The sequence below is a fragment of the Rattus norvegicus genome, chromosome 19 (assembly GCF_021556685.1).
Source record: "Rattus norvegicus strain SHRSP/BbbUtx chromosome 19, alternate assembly SHRSP_T2T, whole genome shotgun sequence".
Classification (NCBI taxonomy): domain Eukaryota; kingdom Metazoa; phylum Chordata; class Mammalia; order Rodentia; family Muridae; genus Rattus; species Rattus norvegicus.
The window spans coordinates 71,570,001-71,584,725 of NC_141552.1; the positions used below are offsets into that span (position 1 = coordinate 71,570,001).

At 43.6% G+C, this 14,725-nt stretch overlaps 1 long non-coding RNA gene across 1 annotated transcript in view; it reads left to right on the forward strand.

The window, feature by feature from the left end:
• Positions 1 to 389: 389 nt before the first annotated feature.
• Positions 390 to 14,725, forward strand: part of LOC102548408 (uncharacterized) — a 64,092-nt gene continuing 49,756 nt past the window's right edge. The window contains exons 1-2 of the long non-coding RNA XR_015644271.1: positions 390 to 455; positions 4,212 to 4,310. This is a non-coding gene — a long non-coding RNA (uncharacterized LOC102548408). The remainder of the gene's footprint in view (positions 456 to 4,211; positions 4,311 to 14,725) is intronic.

Consider the following 14,725-nt stretch of genomic DNA (forward strand, 5'->3'; position numbering starts at 1 on the left):
CTCTGCCCCCTGATATGAATGTCTGGCTCCAATACAACAGCTCCCTGTCAGTTCTTTCTTACAATTCAGAGATTATCTGCATTGTAGCATATTGGTCTTATAGATTCTCTCTCTCTCTCTCTCTCTCTCTCTCTCTCTCTCTCTCTCTCTCTCTCTCACACACACACACACACACACACACACACACACACACACACTGTACCATATCCTCTTCCAGAACTGTTTCCTTATATACAACAAAGACTTATTTTGTTGCTAAGTCATACATGGTTTCTAAACACTGGTTGTTTTGAATCACAACAAGCATGTCACAAGATGTGATCACTGCTATTTCTTTAAGAACACTTCCTGACCTTAGACAGGAAATGGGAAGTGGGCAGCCCTAGAATAGCTTTAAGGAAATGCTGTGTTACAGAAACTACTGTGGGGATAGCACGGGCCATTTCCTAACCCAGGTAAAGGCAGGAGCAGAGGAAACAGGTCTCAGTTGCTTCACGGGGAGTAGTCATACGAACTGTGAATCGCCATTCTGTTAATTTAATGGACCTGAGAACTGGGGAGTGATTTGTCTAAAGTTAAGTGAGGGAGCTGGCTTGGTGCTGCTGTGAGTATGTGACACTGGGCTCTTTGAGTACTCTTCCTTGCACCTGAGTCCCTCCACTGTGGTGTTTACAGTAATGTTTCTGGTGGAAGAGCCTTCTGGGTTCCACAGAAGTTCCTGTTTCCTCTGGTCAAAAACTCATGGGTCCCTTTGTGACACTGTGTGGAAGTGCTTTCTTTCTCTTACTGTTTCAGGTGCTTGCAATGTTTACTTGTGGCTCGGTTTTGTAGGTTTCTGTCCCTGATCACTCCCTCTTGTTGCTTCAGAGCTGTGGCTTGGAAAGTACCAAGAGCAGAGCAGCTCCCTGTGTGGCCAGGAAATGAAAAAGATAAAGGGCAGAGGCTCCATATTGCCCTTAAAGGGTGCATCCCTAACAGCTAGAAGACTTCCTACCATTCTTCTCATCTTCATTTTCTGAGCACTTCTCAATCCAGGGGCCTCTCAGAGACATTTCAGATACTGACAAAGGTAGACTTTCTCTTTGGTTCCTCCCAGAGCTGGTCAGTACAAGGGTGGGTAGAAATGGCTGATGCTGGCCAACTATTACAACTCCACGCTGTTCTAGAGACTGCTTCTGTTTTGAATATAGCCCTAGCCCTTCTTTCTGGAATGTCCCTTAGAACTCTGTTGTAGTTGCTTTCACTGTTCGATACCTTGGGCTTGAATATGTAGTGGCAAAATCGAGATTTTTTTTTTTCCACTGAGACAGTTTCAGTGCCTCCTCTGTGACAGCAGGGAGCGGCATGATGTTCAGCCGCAGTGTGATAGGAAGACAGAAGCACCCTCTGTTCTTTATGGATCACGAAGGCCTGAGCTAATTAGTGTTATTAGAAAGCCAATCAGAAATACATTTTATTTCTCTGTGTGGTGGGAAGGGAGCATGTAGAAGCTGGCCGTAGAGGAGACGTGTTTGTCCATACTGTTGTGGACACCGGGTCTGGAGAAGAGGGAGAAGAGGGAGGGGGCTGCGAGATTCTCTTTTTTGAATGCTAACTGGACCCAGTACTTGGGTAATCTTAGACTGTGAGCTGTATAGATGTACAGGGAGCTGATTTCCCTCATTTCCAGCTTTCCAGTGAGTTTACCTTCTAGGCCATTTCCATTTTATTTTTCCTCGGCCTTGTACTATTGGACTGTGTTGAGTTCATGCTAAACACTTTGTGGCTTGAATGTGAAAAGTGCTCCAAGTGGCGGCATTCTTTTGGAAGGTTGTAAAGCCTTCAGGAGTTCTATTCTTGCCCCTGGGGCTCTGGAAGTACCATGCTTGCCCCTCCATGGTGGCCTGTAGTGTTCAACTGTGAGTTAATCCTTTCTCCCTACGGTTGCTTTTGCAGAGTACTTGGTTACAACAAGAAAATTATCGCTGACAACAACTCATACAGCCCCTCTTCATCTGTGTTTTAGAACCATCCATCTTCTTCATCCCTCTTCCCATCCAGCCATTGAGGGGTTCACAACCTTGCGAGATGCCCCTTCTGCATCTCCGTTAGCTGCTATATCATGTAGAGAACTTCAAGATTATTTCTGACTTTCCCATAAGAATCTGTGGCCAGTTACGTTAGCTAACGGAAACAAGAAAGTCAGACTTAAAATTCTAATAGCATCTGTTAGAAAATATATCACATGCACACACACATGCACACACACACACATGAACACATACACAAACACATGCACACATGCACACATACATTCACATATACATGCATACACACATACATGCACATTCACGTGCACACACACAGGGACACACACATGCACACAATGTGCACACACATGCACTCACATGCACATGCATACACACACATGTACACACACATGCATACATACACACACATGCACACAGACATATAACTATATGCATCCGTTAGATTTTTATTTGTATGAACAAACTTTCATAGCAGCCTGTGTGCTAACACAGCTCTGAAGGGAGACACCTTTTTCTGTCAGTTGCTTTCTTTGGATTTATACTCAGTATGCGGGTCATTCTGACTCCCCACTGGCAGTACAGAGGCGCATGCATTCATTTTATGCACCCCTTCCCCCTCATTAGACTCTGTGCTTCTTACCAGCACTGTCTTCATTTTGGAATGGATACCACAAACCTCTTAATCTCCGTGTGGACAAAAGACATCCCCTAGATTTCAGAAATACTTACTCAGGACCTCAGCTCTGCTCTGCTGAGCTGGCTCAGCCTCTGCTAGCTACTTTCTTCTGCTGTACAGTCTGGAGTCTCCCATGTGCCATTCTGGAAGCTTCATTGCTACTCCCTCAGCTGCTTTGCACAGCTCCAATCCTCGTAACCACAGTCTTATAATAAAGCCTTACACTATTCTCATCCTTCATTTGCCTTTGAGCATAAGCAAAATTGACCTCATTGTATAGGCCACTCTTTATGGTTGCTCAAAGTAAATGAAACCGTCAGCACAGAATAGTCTAATAAAGATATTTGCTTACTTTAGAATATGCTGTCACAGCCTTGTGTATTCCTCTGTGCACATGTCTATGTTCCTGCATGTGTGTGTCACTGCGTGTATGTGCACATATGTGGATTTGTGTGTGCACCAGTATGTGTCTGTATCTGTGCATTTGTATATATGTGTCTGGGTGTGTACCGGTGTGTGTGTGTGTATACCTGTATACCAATTGGTGGGTGTGACTATGTGTGTGCCAGTATGCGTTTGCATTTGTGTGTTTGTGTATACATGTGTGCCTGTGTATATATGTCTCTGTGTATCTAAACTCATGCACACATGTATGTGAATATCTGTGTATCTGTGTGTATGGCTATATGTGTATGACTAAAATTGTGTATATATGTGTCTATGTGTATGCCAGTGGGGGTAGGCACCTGTATGTATATGTGTATAAGTCTAACTGTGTGTGTGTGTGTGTGTGTGTGTGTGTGTGTGTATGTGTGTGTATGCAGGACATAATGTCAAGGTTTGCGTTTCTGAAGAAATTGTCTAAGAAATGCATTATGATTTTCTCCTATATCAGGAGCCACTCAAGACACAACCTCATTTGTCACTGAAGTCAGCACTTCCCACCCCAGGACATGGTGCTGTGCTCTATAAGTCTCCCTCTGAACAGCTGAGGTTTCCACCCACCCTGTGTTCATTCGTGAGCCTTTATTTTGTACAGGAGCAGTCAGAGCTGGGGTTTGGAGCCACTGCTGGCAGATCTGAGCACTGCTCTCTAAGCCCTGCCCAATATGAGAAGATTCCAGTAGAGTCTGGGTTTGTTTGCTACGAACCAGAGGCGTCCAGATGTGCACCATGCTCCCTTGCTCCTCAACGTTGCCATCTTTCCTTCCTTTGACTCCATTCTCCAGCGGGGGCTTTGATATTGTGCAGCTCACAGTGATGCTACTGCACACTGTGATGATACAGACCCATTCCTTCCTCCCCTCCTCAGCCTCTGTGCAGAGATGCACTCCTGCCTATGGCCTTGAGTCCTATTGACCAACTCCATCCTCAGCCTCTGTCCAGCAAATGGGGCTCTTACCTGCCTCCTTGAGTCCATTTTAATCATGTCTACCCCTACACAAACAACCTTTTGTGTCCCCCGGTCTTTTAGAGCCATGTCCATGTGATTCTGTATTCTGTAGGTGGAGAGTCTCAGGATTTTCTATGAAGCCCCTTCAGATCCTGCCTGAACTGGAAAGATAAAGATAATCCCTGCCTTGGGAGCAGAGTTAGTTCCTGAGGTGAGCCTCACTTTCACTTGTTACCTAAATCAGAGACACAACCATGTTCTGAAAGAGCATTGTGCTGTCTGCACATGGCAGGAATCACTGAGACTTCCTGGGTGGTAGCTGTGTGTTTGTATGTTCATATATATGTACAGTCAGAGGCTTGGGTGCTATTCTTGAAGCTCTGTGTTACCGTTTGCTGGAGCTTGCCATGTAGGTTAGATTACCTGGCCAGTGGGCCCCAGGAATCCACTTGTCTCTAACCTCACCCACTCCCTGCCAACACTGCTACTACCACTAGTGGGATTACAGGCACGTGCTCCATGCCTGTTCCTTTTAGGTGGGTACTAAAGAGCAGACTCATTCTTGTGCTCACTAAGCACAAGTGCTTTATCCACTGAGCCATCTCTTAGCACATTGTAGTGTATCTAACCAGCTTGCATTTGTGGAATTATTGGAGAATGCATACTCTCTGGAATTCAAAAGTCCCATTGGAAGAAGGCTGCAAATCAACAGTAAGGTCCCTTTCAGTGGCTCCTCCTTTCCTACCCTCTGGGTCACAGAGTTCCACAGGAATCTGAGAAAATAGCCAAGGGGTTCCCCAAATGCAAAGGGTGTGGGCACACAGCTCTGTGACCTGCCAATGGGTGCCCTCCCCTTTTCCCTGACAGAGATTTAGCTTAAAGCTGCAGGCCACTTCCTAGTGCCACTCACATTCCTAGTTCCACCCCCACATCCTTTCCAAAGTCTGCAGCAGAGCTGCCTCTGATTCCAGCCAAGTCACCTTCAGAGAGAGGGCTCACACAACTCGCTCCCTGCTCTGCCCTTTGGCCCACTTACCAGGGCTGCAGCCAACTCTTCTCTCTTCTCACTCCCTGGGTGAGGCAGAAGCTTCCCCAGGTCCACTGTTTATTTCATCTTCCCTTAGCTGTGGAATCTGAATCACAAAGGAAATGCTTGTGAGTCACACCAGGGTTCCCTCTCACAGCTGCTACTGTGGGCAGCCGCTGTCCCCAGAATTGGAGCAGTGTTTGGCCACCTCCTAGCAGGCCCTCTTACTCCCATTGATTCTTCCTTCAGCCACCTAGATTCTTCTCAGAACAATGACTACTTCACGTCTACAGGCAGTAGATACTTTAACCTCTAAAGCCAATGGGTCCCATCCTTGCTAGATGTCCTCCCTCCTTTCTGCCCCCCTCAGGCAGTAATTATGCTCCTGAAGTATCTGGCTGTGGCTGGCTCATCCTGGTACCAGTAGCATCTCCCATCATGTTACGTGCATGCCCTATGAAGATTTTCTATCCTCACTCTTCCAGAACTTTCTTCCCAAGGCCCAAACTATCTGTATGGCTTCTTTGCAGCCTCTGCCCCCAACACATACATAGCACTGAGGTTGTTAAAGCTGACCTCCTTCTCTTGTTCTTCCCTGTGCAGAATACCCATCCAGACTAGGTCCATGTTTCTCCCTGATTCACAGGAAGGGAACACGCACAGACGTGTATGTGTTATGAACAGAGTTTAGAAGCACAGGATTTCTCTTTTATCTAAAATATCACTCCAGGCTGGACCAATAGTCTGAAAAATAGAAAACTGGGTAATAGTAATGTATCTAGGACAAAATTCTAAAATTAAATGATTATGACTTCTTGATAGAAGAACACAGCAGCCATGAACCAAGTCCATCAAGAGCTTGAGTTATGTTCCTATGTTTATCCTGACAGATCCCAGAATACTCTGGAAAGCCATGGGTTATGGGAGCGCGTCCTTCTCTCTCCTGATCTGTCTTTGTACTGCTACATCTGTGAGTACATGAGAATTTCTGTTTCCCCAGAGCACTAAAGGATCACAGGTCAAGAGAAGGCAACAAGGCAGACAGGGCAGCTCCTAGCTTCCCACATCAGACTGACAATAAGCCTGTGTATTACCCCAAACTCACTTAATCAAAACCAGGCTCAGCAGCAGATAGCATACACCTGTGCATGCATTTCCTGTTTTGACACTATCATAATCTAGGGTTAGCCGAGAAACTTTCTAGATCAGATGGGACTGTGGCTACACCTTTGGGAATCATCTCAATTGTTTATGGATACAGAAGGAATCGGTTCACTATGGGCAGCACCATCCCTACATAGGGAATCCTGAGCTGTATAAGAAATCTAGGGAAGTGCGAACCCAAGTGAGCTATCAAACAGTATCCCTTCCTCCGTGGTTTCTGCTTCAAGTTCTTCCTTGAGTCCCTGTCCTGACTTTCTTTAATGATGAACTATAGCCTAGAAGTGTAAGCCAAATAAATCCTTTCCACCCCTAAACTGCTTTTGGTCATGGTGTTTGTTACAGCAGCGGAGAGCAGCTAGAACCATCGAGATCCCAGTACTGGAGAGTCTGAGGCCTCACAAAAACAAGCAGACAAGCAACAAATCTCTCAGTAAACTGAACATTTGACCACTGGCCACTGTCTAGTCCTCCTGTGTACAGAGCAGCTGTTCTTCAATTTGTCCAGCACTTTGTGTCAGTCTTTCCTTATGTGTGAAATCACCAATGTTATAACACGTCCGGTATTCCTCTTGCTTTTTAAGTCACTTTACCTTTCGGTGAGTTAGATCAGGATCATGTCAGCTCTCTGGAGACAGTCACCCAGATGGAAACTAATGCCCGATGGTCCCCAGCTCCCACCTACACTGCCTAGTATCATACCCATTGCCCCCAAACTCTCTGCTCCCTGTTTGGTTGGTGTTGCCCAGAGTGCATGTCATTTGTTCTCTCTGTAACCCAAAATCAAGAGCCAATGTGTGATTCTCAGGGTGGGCCAGCCTCTTCATCCCCTCTGATGCACACCTGTCAGGGTTCTTCCCTAGGGTTACTGGAGTGTGGGGACACACCTCATTGTGTGTAAGCACTGTTTCAGGTCGTGGGGTTTCTGTCATAAGTTTAATTTATATGACCAGCACTACCCATAAAAATCCCTTTAAGGAAATATTTTGTGTTATCTCTTTTGCTTTCCTTCATCTCCAGTTTTGTCATTACAGTGTTGGACACTGAAGGCAGAGCCTTGCACACACTGTGTGAGTGTTTCGCCTGGTGAATCCTTGACCCCTGCCCTTAATTTTCATGCGTGTCTTTATATTGCCTCTTTGGATTAACATATACCCAGAATTTTTTTTTGATGCCATGCAATCAAATGGCTTCTCCCTCCCGTAGGTACACAGTTCTTCACATTAATCACACTAACCGTACATTCAGACTGACCTGTTTCCGTGTGGCTACCATTTTTCCAATTTTCTGTATGTGTTGGGCTTTTGCTAAGGTGGAATGTTTAGACACATTTATTCCTGTGTCTGAGAACACTCCCTGTTTGTTCCTCTACTGTTTACTAGGTTGCATTTCCATTTCTTGTTTGCTTCCTTGTTTGTTTGCTTGCTTGCTAGGTTTGTTTTTTGCTTTTGTTTTTGTAGCTCTGGCAAGCCTGGAATTTGTTCTGCAGCTGAGACTGACTTCGGACTTGTTTGATCTTTCTGACTGTGCCTCCCAAAATTTGGGATTACAGGCATGTGCCACCACACCAGACTAGCTGTTAATGTTTTTTTGTTTGTTTGTTTGTTTTATTTTTTTTAATGTACATCCTATCCTTTAACACTCAGCATACTTCTCTTGAACACGACCCCAGGTCTATAGCTCAGCAACGCTATGAAGAATGGCACCCTCTTCTTACCCAGTGTGTCTTCCTTAGATTCTTATACTTTTCAAGATGATTTCATAGTGAAAATGAAATGGTTTTGTCTCTTACATTCATTGTTATGATCTATTTAAACTATCCTTAGCAGCTATTCCTCCCTGAAGAAGAGTAATTTCTCATTACATAACTTTTAATGTGCTGTTAGTTTATATGTTAACTTAGTTTGCTTGCTTGCCTATTTTTGTGACAGGGTTCCATGCAGTTCATGCTGGCCTCAAACTCTCTGTGTAGCCATGGATGATTTTTTAACTCCAGAACCTCCTGCCTGCATCTCCTGAGCTTAATGTGCTGCTGGAGATCTAGCCCAGGCTTTGTGCAAGCACTCTACGAACTATATCCTAAACCCTTCTGTACTTTTAAAAGTCTTCCCTTTTGGATGATAGTTTGCCTGGTTTTAAAATCACAATGACAATTACTGATTGTCCTTCAGCTGTGTGTTTAGCTACCATTCATGTATAGACAACCTTTTCTGGAACTTTTAATTTACACACTATTTTTGATATCTGCAAGACTTAGAATCATCTAGAAGACAAACCTCTGGGCATATCAGACAATGGTGTTCTAGATGCCATTAGCTGAGATAGAAGATCCTCTTGGATCTAGGGTTTTTGATTGATAAAAAGGAGAAAGCCAGATGAGCACCAGCATCTATCACCCTCTGCCTCCTGACTGTAGATACAATGTAACTATTGACCACACACTCCTAACTGCCAAGCTTAGGCCCTGCAGATACAATGTAACTATTGACCTCACACCCCTGTTGCCAAGTTTAGGCCCTCAAACTGTGACCTGGGACAAGCCCTTTCTTAAATTGCTTTTGTCAGATATTCCGTCACAGCAACAAGAAAAAGTCATAACTAAAATAGTCATTCCATATTTGGTTATATATGTCTACATTTTAAATGAAAACATTGTGCTTTTCTATTATATCTTAAAGAACCTTTTAAAAAGAAAGGAATAGCATTTTATAAGGAATATTTTCAAGTTATTTCAAGTTTGAGATGTTTAGACACATCATTCATCACTTTTAAGCACTTATTCATAAGAAGCACTGTTCGGTGCCTGTAGCTTAGCTCTCTGATTTACTTAATGGTTTCATTCATGATTTTAACTCTCTTTATAGATGAAAAATATCCTGCAGGGTCTGGAAAATAGGGGTCCTGTGTAATCTATCCATGCCACCCAGAGGGGACAGACTGTGGCACTCAAATTTTTTATTTGTTTTGCTCTACTGCTCCAAAAATTCTATTTCCTTCAATCTTATCTTGAACATATATTGTAGAATTAGGTAAAAGATTCTGGTCACTTGCAGTACTCTTTAGGGTTTTTGGTTGTTTGGTTTTTGTTTTTGTTCGTTTGTTTGCTTTTTCAACTTGACATAATTCAGGGACATCTGTGAAGAGGGAACATTAACTGAGAAAATGTTTCCATTAAATTGTCCTGTACCAAGTTTGTAGGACATTGTGTTGATTAATGGTTGGTTTGGGAGGACCCAGTCCTCTGTAGATAGTATTAGTCCTGGGCAGGTCGTCCTCGGCTGTATAAAAAAGTACTCTGAATGAGCCATAAAAAGCAAATCATTGAACAACATTCCTGCATGGCCTCTGCTTCAATTCCTTCACCCAGGCTCCTGTCCTGCTTCTGTCAGTGATGCACTAAATAGGAATGCTGGCAACCAAGTGTGGTATAATATCTTCCTCTGAGATTAAAACAGAGAGTAGACTACACAAAATAGCTGCAGAAAGGTTAAACAACTCAAAATAGCTTCAGGAAGTTCCTGAAACCGACCAGATTCACCAGGCCCCTCCCTACCAGAGTAAGCAATAAAAGCTGAGAGGATAGCTGAACAGAGCTGCCAAGAAGATTGTAGTAACTGTCTTATAAGTTAAGCTACAAAGAAGACTCTTAGAAGCAGAAACCAGTCAAGCAGCATAGAAGAGGTTTAAACCAGTTGAGTCCCTAGGAAAGGGCACCCAACCTGTTGAGTTTCCTGTAGGTTATGAAGTGTGCTCTAGGTTCCCAGTTTTGTGAGCTGTCACCCATGCTGGGGTGGGCCTTGGTCATGCAGTTGTCTTTAAGTCAGTCCTGTCCTATAAGTGACCCCTCACCCATACCCCTGTAATTAACAAAAACTCTTTGACTCATCACGTTTAACTTTGGTAGTATCAGTACTTTAGTCTGCTGTGGGCTCCCTATCTGGAGTGTGGCATCTCCCCAGCAAAGGTTTAGACATACAACACCAAACAAACTTTCCTTCCTGAGTTGAATTTGGTCATGGTCTTTATCACATCAATAGGAAAACAGTCTAGGACACTTATGAAGACTGTTCAGTTGGTCCATGACCAAAAAGCAGAATCTTTGGACACTGAGACCCAGGTACTGTTATGAGTCTCTGTTTTTAGGCTGTAATGTTTGAGCATATCCCACAGCCTTTCAGAGACAGCTCTATCTTCTACTTGTCTTGGACCTGATTCTGCCCTTTGTATGAGCATAGATGCACACTTAGATCTTCAACATTTTTTGCTGTACAAGTGGCCTTTCCTGACTCCCATGTGGTAGAATTAATAGTTGTCTTGGTCCTTCAGCCTAACATGAGACAGAGACTGCCCATCAGGGGCACCAGTGATGCCTTGTTATCAGGCACAAAGCTCTGAAATGTGCTACTTTTGCCAGTTGGATTAGCAAGTATAACATCCATATCTGTGAAATGTTCAAACCTCCCTCTCTGCGCCCCCTGCTCCTGGTCCTCTAAATCCTTGCACCTGGCAGTTATGGAAAGTGTATAACAATAGTGGAGCATGGTCTTTGTATGCCTCCTGTCTTGCCGTTCTGGTTATTCTTGTACTTCAGTGTCTCATCTGCCTCCTGAGACTTTGGTGCCAGGCATATATTTTATTTATCCCACCCTTTGTAAGGGCAGATAAGTTAGAGTGCTCTTTCGTTCCCCCTCTGGGACTGTTCTTGTTTTATCAGTAATGCACAGGTTGGAGAATAGCTTTAACAGAGTCTGTCTTCAGTGGCTGAAGAACGCACGTAGACTAGAATTCTCCCTAGGGAGGGATTGTCCTGAGTCAGGAGAAAGGTCTCCATCCTAGGATAAGTACCCTAACCCTTTAGATGCAGAGGAAAGCTGACCCAACACTCCCCACAGATGTGTACAACTGCGTCTTGCCAAAGATAACTATGAATGCAACCCAAACTCGCTTTAAATATTGTTAGTGCCTTTGCCTGACGTTTTGGTAACTATATTGCAGAGTGTGAGCTTTGCTGATGACAGAAGTATAAGGAGGAGAAAGAGAGAAATTTAACAACATCGAGTCAGTGCTGGCATCTAGACAGGGAAAAGGCAAGGATACAGCAGAGCCTGAAAGTTTACAAGCTCTAGTAGCACCTTGATTCAGCCCAATGAATATGTAGGTGTGGCTTCCCAAAATAGAAAAGAACAAGTTACCTTGTTTTAAGTTGCTGGGTCTTAAAGTCGGTCTCAGTTGTTACAGCAGCAACTGGAGACAGTGTACACGACAGAAATCCTACCTGCTCAGCTTCTAATATACACAATGACACAGATCCTGTAAGCTGTGAGTACAGAATCCTAAGATGTAGCTACTAGTATTATCACGTAGACTGACAGGACACGGAATGCCTAAAAAGGATGAAGGAAGCTGAGCGTCACCATCCCTCTCTCTCTGTTCCTGACTGCTGATGGACACCATGTGACCAGCCGATTCCTGATCCTGCCACTGTGCCTTTACCACGTAATTGACTGTACCCTCGAACTGTGAGCTTTCGTTGGGTATTTTTGTCATAGCTACAAGACAAAGAACTGATAGAGTCCTCAAATCTAGAAATGACACACCCAGGGAAAACAGCCCAGAACCACCCTGTGAGCTCTCTAAAGCAACCTTCAGCTCACCAGCTAGATTTCAGTCTCTGATTGATGAGGGGTACTTGAATTTCTTAACTCTGTTTGCACCTTAATCGATCATTTACAAAAAGGTGAAGCAATATACGTAATCATTTGTTTATTGTTTTGATTTTCATCTAGAAGTATTCTAGATTTTTCCATATTTTAGGGTACCCCATTCTCTCCAACCATTTGTTCTTGACTGGACCTGACTTCTGAATTTGGTATTTATTGCAACCCACTTACTTTGTTCTGTGGAATACTTTTTTTTTTTCTTTTTACTTCCTTAGGGGAAAAAAAATCTGTGCTTATTCTTCCAGATGATTTGTTACTAAGTTACTGGTGTATATTTACATGATTGTTTTTGCTTGAAAACATTAAATAGCAATTATTTAACAGTTCCTTCAAGGGCTTACCCTGGAGATGGTCTAAGGGGAAGGCTTTATCAAGCTAGTGTCGGGCTGGAGAGATGGCTCAGCTGTTAAAAGGCTAGGCTCACAACCAAAAATACAAGCTAGTGTCAAGAAAGCATTGACATAGGACCATTTCAAGAAGTCTTCAATCATTTCCCTTTCTCCCAAACTGTGATTACTAAAGCTTGTGTTTAGTGGTATATAGAAGTGCTCAGTTGGCAGTCAGGAGTTCCTAAATATGTGTACATTGATGTCTGTATTGAACTCAGCACATGAATGGTAAGTCTAGGACATGCTCAACTAGAAACGGGACAAGGAGGAAGATCAGGAGTTGAGAACCTCTCTGTCCTGAAAGAGATTTTCCAGTTACAAACCTGCCCTATTCTATGACTTTGTCCGTTCCCAGCATCACATGAAGCACACATGGTGGTACAGGATTTGTAATCCCAGCATCTGGGAGGTAAAATAAGGGGTCATAAGCTCAAAGTCATTCTTGGCTGCATTTTGAGTTTAAGAACAGCTACCTTTACAAGCAGAAATAAAAGTATGCTAGACTGTAATAATCTTAACTTTAAAGTGGAGGGAAAAGACACTTTACTGCAGAGTGCTCCCATGAGGAAAGATGGTCTCCCACTGGTCACCCCTGAAGATTTGTCTCTTACCTCATCTGGAGGACATATCACCGAGGTTAGACCTCCAGGTTTCAGGGTCTCATGTCATTCCTAGTGTGTACATACGCTCTGCTTCATGCTTGTAGCTCAAGATGTGAACTCTCAGCTTTCAGCTTCCTGTTCTGGCTATTATGCCTATTTATGCTTTCCACATGTTGTCTGCCACCAAGCTGTCCCCACCGTTACAGTTTCTAGCCCCCTGGAACCATAAGCCGAAATAAACTTTTTTCTTTAGTAAGACGTCTTGGTCATGGTGTTTTATCACAGCAACTGAAAAGTAGTTAGTATAATGTCTGTCTTAGTGTTTCTACTGCTTCAGCAAAAGACCATTGCCAAAGCCAAGTTGTGGAGGAGAGGGTTTACTCAGCCTACACTTCCATATTGCTGTTAATCAATAAATCAAGTTCAGCAGAACTCAAACAGGACAGGAATCTGGAGGCAGGAGCTGATGCAGAGGCCACGGAGGAGCACTACTTACTGGCTTGCTTCCCATGGGTTCTCAGTCTACTTTCTTATAGAACCCAGGACCACCAGCCCTTGGATAGCACCACCCACAATGGGCTGACCCCTCCCCTATTATCACTAATTTTAAAAATACCCTACAATGGAATCTTATGCGGCATCTCTCTATTGAGGCTCCCAACTTTCAGATGACTCTAGCTTGTGTCAATTTGACATAAAACTAGCCAGGACACTGCTTCAAATCACCTTAGCCATCTCCACACAGCAGTGGTAGTGGCTGAAATTATATATATGCATATAATACATAATATTATATGACCAAGGATGACCAAAGATGCCAAGGAACCTTCATCTTCAATGGGAATGTGAAATAGCAGAGTCATTGTGGTAAAAATGATGGTTATTTATAAAACTAAACACAGGTATTATAAGGCCCAGCAGTAATACTCCTGGACTTTATTCTGGAGAAATCAAAGGGTAGGCTCACACAAAAACCTGCACCCAAGCATTTTCTGAGGCTTTGGTTAATTCTAAGTCTGTGAACAACTGTCTTACAAAGGGTAGGTTTAAAGTGAACTTTGGTAGATATACACAGTGGACTACTATTCAACAATGAAAACTCCTCCACACTGTTGGTGCACATACAAGTTTGATGGCTTGCCAGGGCATTGTTCAAAATGAAAAAGCTAATATCCCAGTTTACATGTGCCATGACCCCATTCCCAGGAGATGTCTGTAATAATCAAATGATGGACATAAAAAAAAATCACACTTTAAAGAAAGAGGGAATTGGGAGTGTAGCTCAGTGGTAGAGCATTTACCTAAAATACTGAAAACCCTGAGGTCTGCCAGCCGGCTCTGTCAAAGCAAACAAGTAAACAAGCATACTGCCAAGAGCCAGAAAGCAAGGAAAGGAATGGGAGTGGCCACGGCTACAGACTCCCCAGTGGTGTATCCTTGCTATGAGACTGCCCTGCCATCTTGACTGGGGGAGGGGCCACACCAGTGTGCACATGGGATACAATTCCACAGAATTCAGTGTACACACAAGCAAGTAAGCTCTGAACATAGAAGATGAAGTTCTGAACAAGGCTTGTGGAGGGCATCAGTGTTCATTTCTCAATCCTGTGGAGTACAGTAGGGGGTTGGGTGTAAATGGGATTGCTTCGTTCTTACAGCAAACTGCCTAGGAATCCACAGTCATCTCAAAATGACAAGCTCATCCCAGAACATTGTGTTCAGCCTGT